The 14,009-nt window shown below is 31.4% G+C and overlaps 1 protein-coding gene across 1 annotated transcript in view; it reads left to right on the top strand.

The window, feature by feature from the left end:
- The first annotated feature begins 696 nt into the window (after positions 1-696).
- LOC137642042 (GTP-binding protein Di-Ras2) overlaps positions 697-14,009 on the top strand; it is a 382,440-nt gene continuing 369,127 nt past the window's right edge. The window contains exon 1 of the mRNA XM_068374606.1: positions 697-807. The gene's annotated coding sequence lies outside the window, so the exon portion shown is untranslated. The remainder of the gene's footprint in view (positions 808-14,009) is intronic.

Raw genomic sequence — 14,009 nt, 5'->3', positions numbered from 1 at the left:
TATATATATATATATATATATATATATATATATATATATATATTGAATAAAAAAGAAATATATACAAAGACGAATACATACAAGCACACACACACACACACACACACACACACACACACACATATATATATATATATATATATATATATATATATATATATATATATATATATATATATATATATATACACACACAAACTACAAGAGTTTGCATTGGAATTAGAATCCCTCCCAGTTCTTGGCCCTCGCCTCAATTTCCCTCTGAGATTTTTGTCACTGTTTTAACGATTCCTTGTGTCAGAAACAACCCGTTTCTAATTCACTTTCCACCGAGGCTTCCCTCCAATTGGTTTCTTTCCCGCCTCCTTGTCCGAAACACTTCAGGACTCATTTAAAAGTGCGGAGGGAGCCTTGGGTGGCAACAGGTACTGTCAAGTAGCTGAAGAGTCTGCGGGGGTGAATTGGACTCAACCACTGATTTCAGTCTTCAGTTCAGAAAACAGAGAGAAAGTGTAGCTTTATTTTGCGTGATTGGTATTTCGTAAAACTATTCCAGCCTCGTTGTTGATCATCCAAGGCCAAAGCACGCTGTGAGAACAGGAAGTGTTTGCGATATTATCCAACGTTCTTTGCTCCACTAACCAACGGCTGGCGTGTCTGGGGGGACTCACACCAGACGAGACCGATCAGTTGGTCTGAAGTAGTGGAGTCGTGTGGACGGTGTCTGGCGCGCACTCTCTCTCTCTCTGTCACGCCCGTTTATCTTACTTTTTAGGCTATCTTTTGCGATATAATATCAACGGACAAGTAAGTCAGAACTTTTCTCGTCGTTATGGAATCAATTTGATTCTCATTATCATGTTAATGTTCAGTTTTTCTTTTATGAAATATTTCTCACTTCTGCTTCGGTGAGTAAAGTTCACAGCTAATGTGGTACGTTTCGCAGTGAGCGCCACAAACTTCATTAACTTTTTAATGCACATTTTCGCTCTTAGGTTTTCCATGATGTAATACTGAATGGTTGAGATATAAGAAAATTGTTTATGGAACGTTCTTGGCTTATAATACATTGACCAATATGAATTACATTTTAGCATCTAATTTCATTACTTATATTTTCAACCACATCGTTTATGCAACTGATATGGCCTTTAGTTGATCTTATGCTTATATTTAAAAGCTAATAGATGGCGTTCATGTTTAGCTAAATTAATAAAGGGTGGTCGAGATGAGATAAGGGGTTAGATCAGCCTCTAGGCAAAAATTCTAATTTAGGAAAATCCATAACCCTCTATTGCATCACGCCAACTCGCTATAAAATTTTGTCCTGTGCTAACTCATCCCCCAAAAAAGCCCCATCTATTCTAATCCACTCGACCACTTTCCCAACATCCTCCCTCCCTCCCCCTCCCTTCAGTATCCATCTCCTTCCCCCTTCCCAGTCACCTGACTCGACAAAATGGGTTTTACAATGTAGAAAGGCGACTTTGATCTGATCACAGCCATTTCCATCAAAGATGAAAGCCGAGCCATTTGAACTTTGTCCTTCTGAAGTTATGCTGTTTGACGTTATTTCACGTAAAGGGGAAATTATTACCTTCCTTCGATTCTTACTCTTGTGAACGATTTAGGAATACAAGCATCGGAGAAGTTCGTTTCGTTGGAAAAGTTTTATTGGCAGTATGGGATGAGGTCATCACAGGAACAGTGTTTTGGAAGCCTATGGGAGAACACTATTTTTAGAAACGTGTGCAGGAATTCTTTTAGGGCAACTGAGCAACGACTATTTTTATACGGTCTGTGTAGCTATATTTTAAAGTTTATTGAGTAGGATTCTACTGGAGAGAATAATTTTTAAACCATTAGCACAGTATTTGTATTAGTAAGATTTTACTCGACTATTTTTATACTATCTGTGTAACATTTTGAAATTTATTGAGTTGGATCTTCGTTTAAATTGAATTAAGTTGGAAAGAATAAATTTAAACAATTAATACAGTATTTGTATTAGTAAGATTTTACTCGACTAATTTTATACTATCTGTGTAACATATTTTGAAATTTATTGAGTTGGATCTTCGTTTAAATTGAATTAAGTTGGAAAGAATAAATTTAAACAATTAATACAGTATTTGTATTAGTAAGATTTTACTCGACTAATTTTATACTATCTGTGTAACATATTTTGAAATTTATTGAGTTGGATCTTCGTTTAAATTGAATTAAGTTGGAAAGAATAAATTCTAAACCATTAATAAAGTATATATTTGTATTAGTGAGAGTTTACTCGACTATTTATTATACGATCTGTGTGACATATTTTGAAAATTATTTAGTAGGATCTCTGTTTAAATCGAATTATACTTAAAATAACAATTTTTAAACCATTAGTACAGTATTTGCATTAGTGAGATTTTACTCAACTATTTTTATACGATTTGTGAGTCATTTGGAAATTTATTGAGTTGGATCTTCATTTAATTCGAATTATATTGGAAAGAATAATTTTCAAACCATTAGTACAGCATTTGTATTAGTGAGACTTTACTCAAATATTTTTATACGGACTGTGTGACATATTTTAAAAATGATTAAGTAGGATCTCAGTTTAGATCGAATTATACTTGAAAGAATAATCTTTAAACCACTAGTATTGTATTTGTATTAGTAAGATTTTACTCGTCTATTTTTATACTATCTGTGTAACATATTTTAAAATTTATTGAGTAGAATCTTTGTTTAAATCGAATTATACTCGAAAGAATAATTTTTAAATGACTGATTCGGAATTTCTGTTTTTGAGACTTTACTCAAAGATTTCTATTTCAAAGTAAATTATATAGGAAAAACGATTTTGAAATTCCAAAGTCAGTTGTATTTGAATTCGATTTCGAAACATACTATGCAGGAATTAATTAATGAAATTGATAATATAGGGTCTGCCATTTGAAATTATCCGTGCTGAAACAATATTGTATTCAACTATGCAACATTTTTACAATCATATTTTGGAATATATATAAATTTATATATATATATATATATATATATATATATATATATATATATATATATATAAATATATTTATATATATATAAATATATTTATATATATAAATATATTTATATATATATAATATATATATACATATATATATATATATATATATATATATATATATATATATATATATATATATATATATATATGTATGTATGTATGTATATGTATGTACATATATATATATATATATATATATATATATATATATATATATATATATATATATATGTGTGTGTGTGTATATTGAAGGAACTTCTGAAACTTTTAGGAAGGACGTAGCCATTATAATTAGTTAGTAGCGTAACACAAAGGAAACTATGTTGGTAATGAAATTGGCCAAGTGAACTTATCAGCTTTCATTTACTTTATGAGCGTTTCTTTGAACTTATATTTACATTTGCGTTTTTATGTATTCTATTGATTGGTGTTCCTTATTGGGAGACAGAGAAAAAACAAGACAAAGTGACTACAAATTTTGAATAATGCATTAGCTTTTTCATTTACTTGGTAGACTAATTACATTTTAGCATTTGGATTTTCTGATGGTTTTTCATGTTGATAATAAATATGCTTTTTTGTAAGCTAATTGTATTGTGACATTTGAACTTTCTAATAGTTTATCATGTCAACAATACATATGCTTTTCTGTGGACTAATTACATTTTGGGATTTGAACTTTCTAGTAGTTTTTCATGTTAACAACACATATGCTTTTATTGTAAACTAATTACATTGTGACATTTGAACTTTAGAGTAGTTTTTCATGTTAACAACACATATGCTTTTATCGTAAACTAATTACATTGTGACATTTGAATTTTCTAGTAGTTTTTCATGTTAACAATACATATGATTTTATTTTAAACTAATTACAATTTGGCATTTGAACTTTCTAGTAGTTTTTCATGTTAACAATACATATACTTTTATTGTAAACTAATTACATTGTGACATTTGAACCTTCTAATAGTTTTTCATGTTAAAAAACAAGCTTTTTTTTTTGTAGACTAATTACATTTTGGCATTTGAACCTTCTAATAGTTTTTCATGTTAATAACACATATGCATTTCTGCAGACTAATTACATTTTAGGAATTGAACTTTCTAATAGTTTATCATGTTACCAATACCTATGCCTCTTTGAAGACTAATTACATTTTGGGATTTGAACTTTCTGATGGTTTTTCATGTTAATAACACATATGCTTTTCTGCAGACTAAGTACATTTTGGCATTTGAACTTTCTGATAGTTTTTCATGTTAACAATACATATGTTTTTTAATAACTAATTACATTTTGACATTTGAACCTTCTAATAGTTTTTCATGTTAATAACACATATGCTTTTCTGCAGACTAAGTACATTTTGGCATTTGAACTTTCTAATAGTTTTTCATGTTAATAAGACATATGCTTTTCTGCAGACTAATTACATTTTAGGATTTGAACTTTCTTATAGTTTATCATGTTAACAATACCTATGCTTCTTTGAAGACTAATTACATTTTGATATTTGAACATTCTAATAGTTTTTCATATTCTGTAAATAAATTTTTCTAATTTTGCCAAGAAATATATTTTTCTCATCGTATCAGAGATATGATTAGATGCCTTACCCTGTTTGTTAATGGCGGCAGTTTTCTAAATATTCTCATTAACTGAAAACCCTTCTCTATGGATTTGTTAATGGCCGCAGTTTTCTAAACATTCTCATTAACTGAAACCCTTCTCTATGGATTTGTTAAATGGCCGCAGTTTTCTAAATATTCTCATTAACTGAAAACCCTTCTCTATGGATTTGTTAATGGCCGCAGTTTTCTAAACATTCTCATTAACTGAAACCCTTCTCTATGGATTTGTTAAATGGCCGAAGTTTTCTAAACATTCTCATCAACTGAAACCCTTCTCTCTGGATTTGTTAATGGACGCAGTTTTCTAAACATTCTCATTAACTGAAACCCTTCTCTATGGATTTGTTAATGGCCGCAGTTTTCTAAACATTCTCATTAACTGAAACCCTTCTCTCTGGATTTGTTAATGGCCGCAGTTTTCTAAACATTCTCATTAACTGAAACCCTTCTCTCTGGATTTGTTAATGGACGCAGTTTTCTAAACATTCTCATTAACTGAAACCCTTCTCTATGGATTTGTTAATGGCCGCAGTTTTCTAAACATTCTCATTAACTGAAACCCTTCTCTCTGGATTTGTTAATGGACGCAGTTTTCTAAACATTCTCATTAACTGAAACCCTTCTCTATGGATTTGTTAATGGCCGCAGTTTTCTAAACATTCTCATTAACTGAAACCCTTCTCTTTGGATTTGTTAAATGGCCGCAGTTTTCTAAACATTCTCATTAACCGAAACCCTTCTCTATGGATTTGTTAAATGGCCGCAGTTTTCTAAACATTCTCATTAACTGAAACCCTTCTCTCTGGATTTGTTAATGGACGCAGTTTTCTAAACATTCTCATTAACTGAAACCCTTCTCTCTGGATTTGTTAAATGGCCGCAGTTTTCTAAACATTCTCATTAACCGAAACCCTTCTCTCTGGATTTGTTAAATGGCCGCAGTTTTCTAAACATTCTCATTAACTGAAACCCTTCTCTCTGGATTTGTTAATGGACGCAGTTTTCTAAACATTCTCATTAACTGAAACCCTTCTCTCTGGATTTGTTAAATGGCCGCAGTTTTCTAAACATTCTCATCAACTGAAACCCTTCTCTCTGGATTTGTTAAATGGCCGCAGTTTTCTAAACATTCTCATTAACTGAAACCCTTCTCTCTGGATTTGTTAATGGCCGCAGTTTTCTAAATATTCTCATCAACTGAAACCCTTCTCTATGGATTTGTTAAATGACCGAAGTTTTCTAAATATTCTCATTAACTGAAATCCTTCTCTATGGACGAGCAAAATAAGTATTGTTGAAGATTTTTCATACATGAATAGGACAAAGAAAACCAATCAGCAAAGAGGATAATAGTAGTTAAGGACACTGGGAGGGAGAAAATAAAAAATCAGAAGGGAAAAGAAATGGAACAAACCCATTTGGTAATTATGCTCTTCAAGATGGGTCTTCTTTTGGCTTCAGTTGTTCTGTGTTGATTTCTTTTTTATTCTTTTAGTCTTTTTTTCTAATTTTATTTCTACGAATTTTTTAGCGTTTTCGTCTGATTTTATTCCTACGAATTTTTTTATTCTTTTAGTCAGCTCAATTTTTCTGATTATATTTCTAATAATTATTTCATTCTTTTAGTATTTTTTCTGATTTTATTTCTACGAATTTGCTATTCTTTTAGTTTTTTTGTTCTGATTTTATTTCTTCGAATTTTTTATTCTTTTAATCTGCTTAATTTTTCTGATTTTTTTTCTACGATTTTTTTTTGTTTTGCTTTTAGTCATCTTTTTTTTTTTTATTTCTACGAACTTTTTATTCTTTTAGTCATCTCAATTTTTCTGATTTTATTTTTAAGAATTCTTTATTCTTTTAGTTGACTCAATTTTCGTGATTTTATTTCTAGGAAATTATTTTTTTAGTCTGCTTAATATTATTTAATTTCATTTATATGGTTTTTCTTGTGATGCATAGTTTCTCTATTACTGAGTTCTGAACATTTATTACCTAATGTATATACAACAACAACAACACATGCAGTCGTTTCTAGTGCACTGCAGGACAAAGGCCTCAGACATGTCTTTGTTTATGTCTGAAGTTTGGTCAGTTTGCATCTCTACGCTGGCCATTGCAGATTGGTGATAGTGGGAGACTTTTTGTGTCTTGGGGTTGGCTAGCTTGCATCACCACGCCTTGGGGTTGGCTAGTTTGCATCACCACGCTTGCCACTGCGGATTGGTGATGGTGGGAGGTTTTCATCCGAACGCTCTCGGCAAACCAAACTATTACAAGTTTTCTGATTATGGAGATGAGCAATGTAACTCACGTCTTGTTAGTGTGGTGACATTTTTATCTGTCTCCCTTCTTTTATGCGTGTGTGTATTCACGTTAAAAATTAAAGTTAACGGAATGATTTCATTGTTTTCATTAATAAAATAGTGGAAAATAGGATGTAACTATCAAATAAAAAAGAGAAAAACTAATGACCACAACAATTAACCTGAATCTTTCTAGCCTTGCTACAATTTGTACCAAATAATGGCCGACAGAGGTTTCTAAAAAAAAAAAAAAAAAAGAAAGACCACGTACGATATCCAATCTTGTCTTTGGCAAATTGTTTAAAATTTTGACTTTCAAAAAAAAAAATTTAACTAAAATTTTCGTATCGGCCCTTAGAAAAATCTGTATTTAACAAATTCTGTTAGAGTAACCAGATGTACATGATATTGGGGAGCTTACAAAACGCTAGTTTACATTGCAACAGGTCGTGCCAAATTTGCCTGGTGTTCGGTTATAGGTCTCCAGTATCGAATTTGCGTAAAGTTACTTTAGCTTTAAGCTCTATATTAAGCTTCGTTGACTTGGCTGGACTTCCACATCTGATTTATGCCTTACGTGTCAAGCAGCTCTCATGGAATCTATTGTGAAAGGGGGATGAAATATCTTGTCCATTTGCAGGTTTTTTCTTGGTTACACTTAAAAAAAATGCATTAAAAAAGGTAAATGTCTGGCAACATTTATTCCAGGATTTTTACCGTTTTAAAGATGGATATATTGACGTAAAGGAGTGATATTACAGTTACCAACCCGTAAAAGATAATAGCAAATTAAGGTAAAATTACGGTCGCCTGTATTTTACTGAAATACGGCTGAGAAAAGTGTATTTTTACGGAAAATTTCCGATTAAAATTACGGTCTTTTTAACAATGTAGTCTATAGCATAATCTTTGCTTTTGTAACCGCTTTATATAGGAAAGATATGATTCTTTTGTGAATGGAACATTATTTGTAGTGCGCCCCTCCCCCAATAATGCAATACATTGAAACGTTGACATCGAATCAAATAAAGATAAAATCTATCAAAACCGTCAAGAGTTCCATAAATATCTCAAGTTCATAATAAAAAGAAAACGCTAATCTATCAAACAATACATACATATAAAATACCTCAGTTATGTAGATATTGTTTGATTTATTTTGAGGTTTACAACAAGACTCTCTCTGTATCTTTTTCAGTTACGTCTCAAATAAATCATTTTCTAAAGTTTGCAGAAATGGTCGCGAGTGAGTTGGTCTAGAATGATGGTGATCGATAAAGCTTATCTCTCGTTTTCCATACGAACCAGTATATACCTTGTGAGAGGCAAATCTCTCTCTCTCTCTCTCTCTCTCTCTCTCTCTCTCTCTCTCTCTCTTGAATTTACTGGTCGTAGGCTCAGTCTAAAACCTTTGGAGTTGACAACTCCTTTCCAGACGACTGCTGGATATCCAATTTTACCTCCCATAATCCTCTTTAAAGTGGGTTAGCATAATTCATACCCCATTTCAAGTGGTAGTATTTTAGTCCTAATAATTCTTGAGGTGATATTCATCGCTAATAGAGGTAACTAATTAAATTGCACCCTTTTTAATACCAATAGAAATATAACTTAATATAGTCTATTGAAACGATTATGTATATATATGTATACACACACACACACACATATATATATATATATATATGTATATATATATATATATATATATATATATATATATATATATATATATATATATATATACAGTATATATGAATGTATGTATGAGATACTGAACTGTTGACCAGGCTGACATGAGTCTTTTTATAGTTGATATATGTCATACCTGTTTTTGACGTTGTTAATAGTTTATATAGGACATATCTGTTTTGACGTTGTTACTGTTTTTAGAAGGATTTATTGTTAATTTGTTCTCATCATTTATTTATTTCCTTATTTCCTTTCCTCACTGGGCTATTTTCCCTGTTGGGGCCCTTGTGCTTATAGCATCTTGCTTTTCCAACTAAGGTTGTAGCTAGGCTAGTAATGATAATAAATATAATATATATATATATATATATATATATATATATATATATATATATATATATATATTAATACCAATAGAAATGTAACTTAATATAGTCCATTAAAACGATTATATATATATATATATATATATATATATATATATATATATATATATATATATACATATATATATACATATATATGTAATGTATGTATATAAATATATATATATATATATATGAATAAATTTATATATATATATTTATATATATATATATATATATATATATATATATATATATATATATATATATATATATATACGTATGTATGTATGAGATACTGAACGTTCTGGTGTAATTTGAATGACAAGCGTGAATATTGTAAATTTCTCTATCCGATATATATTTTATGTTCATTTTTTAGACCGAATATATTATATTTTGAATGAATAAAATCCACCAGAATTTAATGAATTACAGTTGAAGGATGTAGACTTTGACATACTGCATAGTTCTATCCTATTTACCAATACATCTACAGACATGAAAGATTCAATTCTCAATCGTTAATACATTGTTCATTTTTTTTTTTTAGTTTTCGTCTGCGAAAAATAGATTCTTTCAAACCAAAGTGTGGCTTATTGGAATTTTAGAAATTTTATCTAGAATGGCAGAGGCAAAGGACAGTGTCATTTCTCTATCAAGCAGGACAGTTCCCTAGAGACTGACCATAGATACATATGATCACCACCCAAGCTAGGACCAAGGAGGGTCAGGCAATAGCTGCTGATGACTCAGCAGGTAGACCTATAGGCTCCCCCAACCCCCCCCCTTCTTTAGCTCACAAGGATGGTGAGGTTGCAGTGACCAAAGGAACTAACGAGTTTGAGCGGGACTCGAACCCAAGTCGGGCGTTCACCAGTCAGAGACGTTATCACTTCGGCCGGAATTAAAATGTTCTTACTCGAAGTTGGACTTTATGGTAATTAAATAACTCCATACGGATCTCAGCCTCTCTAGAGTTTATAGGATTTCGTGTGAAGTTTTGACTAATTAGAATTTGATGGACTTTATAATAAGTCAGCGATAATTGAAATCCCGGAGATTTTACACGAAGGGGAGGCTCACTTTAATCTAAAAGCCTCTACATGAAGCTCAACAGAATTTGAACATTTCAGCTTTAGGTAAAGCTCCTCTGATTCTTAAAATTTATATACAAACTTAAAGCTCATTCAATATACTTTTTTATATAGTTTAGGTTAGTTCTTTCATTTAGATATTATTTTATATGGTTTCATAAATATATTAGTTTCTAGTATAATTTTAAAAAGCATTACCTGGACATTGTTGAACACTGTTTTGATTGGTTCCTACTATAATTTTAAAACATATAACATGTACATGGTTGAACACAGTTTCGAATACTCTTATTCCTAATAAATAATTATAAAAACGTTCTTTGTAATGGTACAGTTTCCATTGAATTCAAACTAAATCATAGCTTCATAAAGCTTGGTTAATGAAAATCTTTATAATATATGAATGCTTGTATGATTAGCCCTGACTTACCGGATTCAAATACATTTATTCTGATTTAAAAGTGAATCGATTATAATGTTTTTTCTTTATATTTCGTTGAATATCAAATGGAATTCAGATATCAACAGTCAAAGAGTTTTATTTCATAACTCGAGGGTTTTAATTAAGGGAAAATAGAGAATATTGTAATTAGTAAAGATTATTGTTCGCTCTTTTGAATTAAATAAATGATTTTAACGCAGTTTATTGGATATGATATCTACTTTAAACCTTCATACATGCAGAAAGGCACAGATTGAATATCTGGAAAACAAAGATATACTAAGAGATCTTTTGCTTGAGGGTAAACTTGAGCACACTATTCTATCTTGTTTCCCTTCCTCTTTTAATTTTGAAGATTTTATCCTCTTGCTATTTTCAAGTTTTTTTATGGTTTATACATGGAAGATTTATTTTAATATTATTGTTCTAAAACTTCTCTTGTAGTTTTTCCTTATTTCCTTTCCTCACTGGGCTATTTTCTCTGTTGGAGCATTTGGGATTTTAGCACCTTGCTTTTCCAACTAGGGTTGTAGCTTAGCTAGAAATAATGATAAAGATAATAATAATAATATTGGTAATATCTGGAAAATATGCAAAATACGTTCGATATTACTTGCAAAGCTTATCAAGCATCAAGTGGAAATGATCGTATATATGCCTCGTGCAAATATCATCCCTCATCAAATTTTCATTATTATTATTATTATTATTATTATTTAATTCTTATTATTAACATTACTATTATTATTGTTATTATTTTTATTATTATTATTATTATTATTATTATTATTATTATTATTATTATTATTACTATTATTATTATTATTTTTATTTTCATTATTGTTATTATTATTATTACCAGCCAAGCTACAATCCTAGTTAGAAAAGCAGGATGCTATACGCCCTAGGGTTCCAACAGGGGAAAATAACCAGTGAAGAAAGGTTACTAGGAAATATAGAATTTGTCAAATATTGTGCATTTTAATACATACCTCTTAAAAATCCCATTACTGTATATTTGTATAATGTTATTATCCTTTAGAAATGTATCAACACATGACAAAGTAAAACGGCTATTTACTGTAAATAAGATTTAGCATACAGTATATTAAAATCTACTTGGTATTGAATGCAAAGTCTGCCACTTTAAAGGCTTAAAGGCCTTCCATGAATGGCACAGGCAAGGGAGAGTGACATTGCCCTATCGAGCAGAACAATGCCCCACAGATTGGCTATATGTATATATGATCAACGCCCAAGCCCCTCTCCACACAAGCTAGGACCAAGGAGGGCCACGCAATGACTGCTGATGACTCAGCAGATAGACCTATAGTCTCCCCCAAAGCCCCCCATCCTTAGCTCACAAGGATGGTGAGGTTGCAGCAACCAAAGAAACTAATGATTTTGAGCAGGACTTGAACCACAGTCTGGCGTTCACTAGTCGGGGACGTTACCACAGCAGATAATTTAATCTTGTTACTTATATAACTATAGTTTCTTACATGCAGAAGTTCATGTACATATATTTTGCAAAAGTTAACCTTTTGATGTATCCGGATGCAAGCATATTGATATATGTTGCATGTGAATGAAAACGCGTATAACAATGTTAAGCCAATTGCGTATTAAATGTAGAGCCTGTCGGAGATAATGCAAGCACAGAATGCTACATGCAATGCATGCTAAAGTTAACCAAGGTCACACGCAAATGTCAAATAGCATTAGTGTGGGTGCATTGCATGAAATTCTCGACATGCCTGACAATCTAAGTAATAAATTCCTACATCCAAAGGTACATGGATTATCTTCTATCGTGCTGTATGTCATTGAAATAATTCAATGTATCATCATCATCATCTCTTACGCCTAGTGACGCAAAGGGCCTCGGTTTGATTTCGTCAGTCGTCTCTATCTTGAGCTTTTAAATCGATATATCTTTATTCATTATCTCCCACTTCACGCTTCGTAGCCCTCAGCCATGTAGGTCTGGGTCTTCCAACTCTTCTAATGCCTTGTGTAGCCGAGTTGAAAGTATGGTGAACTTATGTCTCTTGGGGAGTGCGAAGAGCATGCCTAAACCATCTCCATCTACCCCTCACCATGATTGCAACAATATATAGCACTTGAGTAATCTCTTATAGTTTCATTTCTAATCCTGTCCTGTCATTCAACTCCCAATTCTCTTCAGAGGGCTTTGTTCTCAAATCTACAGACTCTATTGGATATTGTTTCCATGAAGTACGTGCAAAATATACTGTTATTGGTAGGAAAAGATAGCCTAGAATCGCAAGTAGAATTTGCCCCATACTACACTCCATTATTACCGTTTATTGCACGAAATCTGCGAACGGTTCTGTGACATGTATTACGAATTCCTTTGAATTCAAAATAATTGAAAAATATTTTTTTCTCTTTAATCCGTATTTTCTAAGAGCTTCTCAGTTTTTCTAATATAGAACTCCATATCTTCTGTTTAGACCTTGATAAAACAAAAGAGTCAGCTATAAATCTCCGGGAAAATGTGAATGTGAAAACTGTTTTCGATAGTGCAATGTCGGGGATAAAACGTAATATACCATAACTTGTCATTCTATTTTTGTCAACTCGATATCTTCGTCAGTTCTGACGTCAGTGGACTTATTTTGGCGTAAGGAGAATGAATATAAAAAGAAGAAACTATTGAACTTATTTCATTACGTCAGTATATTCAACGATTGTTACAAGTAATGTTAGTTATAATGATGTCGGCAATTGTATTCAACAACAGCAGCTAAATTGATCGTGCGCACCTCAAAAGTCAAGTTTTTTTTTTTTTTTTGGTTAATGTTGAGTAATTATATAAGAACATCGACCCCACATAGAAGTGGGAAAAGATGTAGACAAAGAAGTTGAGTAATTATATAAGAACATCGACCCCACCTAGAAATGGGAAAAGATGTAGACAAAAAAGAAGTTGAGTAATTATATAAGAACATCGACCCCACCTAGAAGTGGGAAAAGATGTAGACAAAGAATTTGAGTAATTATATAAGAGAGGGGATCTAATTCTTACAACTTCATCTCTCATGAGAGTAGATGATATAACAATGACATGGCCTTCATGAGAGCAAACAGATCAGAAAATAGTATAGACATACAGTAGATATGAACGTTAAATAAAAACAAATATTACGTATATGAAGAAATCATATTTCAGGTAACGTCCAATCCAGAGGTGATTAGATGTCAAGATCCAAAAGGAATTATTACAGGTTTGGTGGAGAAATAACCTCCAGGTCAGATTTTTTACACCCCAACATGTCAACCAAGTTTTGTTGAAATTGGTAGTACTTTTTAACTAATTTGATTCACAATAACAAAATAAACTATCAAGATTTTTGTAATTTATTTAACATTGCGGTTATTTTCAAAGTA

This window comes from Palaemon carinicauda, chromosome 6 (assembly GCF_036898095.1).
Source record: "Palaemon carinicauda isolate YSFRI2023 chromosome 6, ASM3689809v2, whole genome shotgun sequence".
NCBI classification, from domain to species: domain Eukaryota; kingdom Metazoa; phylum Arthropoda; class Malacostraca; order Decapoda; family Palaemonidae; genus Palaemon; species Palaemon carinicauda.
Note: the sequence above shows the minus strand (reverse complement) of the source record. Positions and strands in the feature narration are given on the sequence as shown.